Genomic DNA, 3832 nt, shown 5'->3' with positions numbered 1-3832 from the left:
GGTATCCAATACCTAGTTCAATCTCGTTACCGGCAAGTCTCTTTACTCGTTCTGTAATACATCATCCCGCAACTAACTCATTAGTTGCAATGCTTGCAAGGCTTATGTGATGTGCATTACCGAGAGGGCCCAGAGATACCTCTCCGACAATCGGAGTGACAAATCCTACTCTCGAAATACGCCAACCCAACATCTACCATTGGAGACACCTGTAGATCTCCTTTATAATCACCCAGTTACGTTGTGACGTTTGGTAGCACACAAAGTGTTCCTCCGGCAAACGGGAGTTGCATAATCTCATAGTCATAGGAACATGTATAAGTCATGAAGAAAAGCAATAGCAACATACTAAACGATCGGGTGCTAAGCTAATGGAATGGGTCAGGTCAATCAGATCATTCAACTAATGATGTGACCTTGTTAATCAAATAACAACTCTTTGTTCATGGTTAGGAAACATAACCATCTTTGATTAACGAGCTAGTCAAGTAGAGGCATACTAGTGACACTATGTTTGTCTATGTATTCACACATGTATTATGTTTCCGGTTAATACAATTCTAGCATGAATAATAAACATTTATCATGATATAAGGAAATAAATAATAACTTTATTATTGCCTCTAGGGCATATTTCCTTCAGATTTGAGATCCGCATTTTCCTTACTAGAAGTTTCACCCTTATTTTTAGGAACGTACATTAGTTTGGCAACTTTGGTAGGAGGATTTCAAGTATTCCTTACAGCAGAAAAAGCGGACCCTAAGTTGGTAATAATACCCTCAAGCTTATCAATTCTTTCAGAATCTTGATCTATTATTTCATTCACTATGGGTTCTGTTTCTTTAAAACTTTTCAGAATGACTCCTACCTTAGATCCATATTGGGTAATTTGGTTGTGGATATTTTTATCCAAATTCTCAATCAATTCAATAGTGGCAACTTTATTTTCAATAATATCGAGTCTTTGCATAACATGTTCCAAAGTTAACATAGTTCCATTCACTGTTCAAGATATCTTCCGATATTCCGATAAATCGGCTGATTTATCGCTTACCGTTATCTAACCGATAAGATAAATCGGCTGATAAATCAGCCAATATGGCGATAAATCGGCCGATATGCCGATAAACTGGCCGATTTACCTCTTATCATGGGTCGACCGATAAGTTCCCGATAAGCGATGTCCCAACATTGGTTCCATTAAACAAGAGAGGTGGTGTGCCAAATAAATCTATCATAGCATTATAAGAATCAAAAGTGTGGCTACCCAAGAAATTTCCTCCGGTAATGGTATCAAGAATATATCTATTCCAAGGGATGATGCCTACATAAAAATTGCGAAGAAGAACAGAAGTAGATTGCTTCCTAGTAGATCTATTTTGCGCATTGTAAATTCTGTACCAAGCATCTTTTAGATTTTCTCCCTCCCTTCGTTTAAAATTAAGGACCTCGTTCTCGGGAGATAAAGAAGTACATAAAGGACTAGCCATAACGATGAAGCAAGTGAACGGAAAAGGAGGGCGAATAAAACAGCAAGGGTGAAGTGGGGGAGAGGAAAATGAGAGGCAAATGACAAATAATGTAATGCGAGGGATAAGAGTTTATGATGGGTACTTGGTATGTTTGACTTGTGTGTAGACTCCCCGGCAACGGCGCTAGAAATCCTTCTTGCTACCTCTTGAGCACTGCGTTGGTTTTCCATTGAAGAGGAAACGGTGATGCAGCAAAGTAGCGTAAGTATTTCCCTCAGTTTTTGAGAACCAAGGTATCAATCCAGTAGGAGGCCACACGCAAGTCCCTCGTACCTACACAAACAAATAAGAACCTCACAACCAACGCTATAAAGGGGTTGTCAATCCCTTCACGGATTATGGTATTTTTATGATAAAGATTAATAGTAGATATTGCAAAATAAAAGGTAATAGAAATAGCTTGTTGCAGAAGATTAATATGATGAAGAATAGACCCGGGGGCCATAGGTTTCACTAGTGGCTTCTCTCAAGATAGGATAGGTATTACGGCGGGTGAACAAATTACTGTTGAGCAATTGATAGAAAAGCGAATAATTATGAGAATATCTTGGCATGATCATGTATATAGGCATCACGTCCGTGACAAGTAGACCGACTCCTGCCTGCATCTACTACTATTACTCCACACATCAACCGCTATTCAGCATGCATCTAGAGTATTAAGTTCATAAGAACAGAGTAATGCATTAGGTAAGATGACATGATGTAGAGGGATAAACTCAAGCAATATGATATAAACCCCATCTTTTTATCCTCGATGGCAACAATACAATACGTGTCGTTCCCCTTTCTGTCACTGGGATCGAGCACCGCAAGATTGAACCCAAAACTAAGCACTTCTCCCTTTGCAAGAAGATCAATCTAGTAGGCCAAACCAAACTGATAATTCAAAGAGACTTGCAAAGATAACAAATCATATATAAAAGATTTTAGAGAAGAATCAAATATTGTTCATAGATAGACTTGATCATAAACCCATAATTCATCGGATCTCCACACAAACACACCGCAAAAAGAGTTACATCGAATAGATCTCCAAGAAGATCGAGGAGAACTTTGTATTGAGATTCAAAGAGAGAGAAGAAGCCATCTAGCTAATAACTATGGACCCGAAGGTCTGAAATAAACTACTCACACATCATCGGAGGGGCCATGGAGTTGATGTAGAGGCCCTCCGTGATTGATGCCCCCTCCGGCGGAGCTCCGGAAAAGGCTCCAAGATGGGATCTCTTGGGTACAGAAGGTTGCGGCGTTGGAAATAGGGTTTCGTGGTGCTCCTGGATGTTTTCAGGGTATATGAGTATATATAGGAGCAAGAAGTAGGTCGATTGAGCCACGAGGGGGGAGGGTGCGCCCAGGGGGTAGGCGCGCCCCCTTCCTCGTGGACTCCTCATTTGTTTCTTGACGTCCACTGCAAGTCCTCTGGATCACGTTTATTCCAAAAATCACGTTCCCGAAGGTTTCATTCCGTTTGGGTTCCGTTTGATATTCCTTCTCTGCGAAACACTGAAATAGGCAAAAAAACAGCAATTTGCACTGGACCTTGGGTTAATAAGTTAGTCCCAAAAATAATATAAAAGTGTAAAATAAATCCCATTAACATCCAAAACAGATAATATAATAGCATGGAACAATTAAAAATTATAGATACATTGGAGACGTATCACCTTCTTGAAGACATCATCGAGGTGAAGCTCCCAACTCCTCCCGCTACTCCTGGGGGAAACCAAAGATCAGTTGATCGGATGACAGCGGCATCCTTGTGTCGTTACCTCCTCGGGGGCGTCATTCTTGAAGGTGTGCATTGGCTTGAGGGACCAGTGGACGGTTCTAGCAGTGGAGCGGCGTTCCATGTGATGCATCAACGACGTGGAGTCTCGGCGGCGTGGCGCGATAGGGTTTCAGCGACAGATGTGTTATGATGGACGCGCGTGTGGAGGAGGTGTTGTCTGGCACCATGGGGGGTTCGACGGAAGGCCTGGCAAGGTCGATGCGCCAGTACCTACTCTGAAGATAGATAGGTGGAAGATGGAAGCGGCGACCTTTGAAAGTGTGTCGGACCGGTGTTTGCCCCAGACCCGGTATGAGGCTTTGTTGGGGCCTCCGGCTTTAGATGTTAGGCTTTGATGCGAGGTCTGTTTGGTATTCGGCTTGGACAATGGGCACCCCTTCATCAAGTGCATGGTAGTAGTGACATATATTGCCAAGATGATGACTACGGATGAAACTATCGCACACTGTGGTAACCTTTTTATTGAGATCAAACTATGGTAAACTTAGTATACATATCCAAAACTCT

Source organism: Triticum urartu, chromosome 6A (assembly GCF_056163025.1).
Source record: "Triticum urartu cultivar PI428250 chromosome 6A, HENAU_Tu73, whole genome shotgun sequence".
In the NCBI taxonomy this organism is placed as follows: Eukaryota; Viridiplantae; Streptophyta; class Magnoliopsida; order Poales; family Poaceae; genus Triticum; species Triticum urartu.
Note: the sequence above shows the minus strand (reverse complement) of the source record.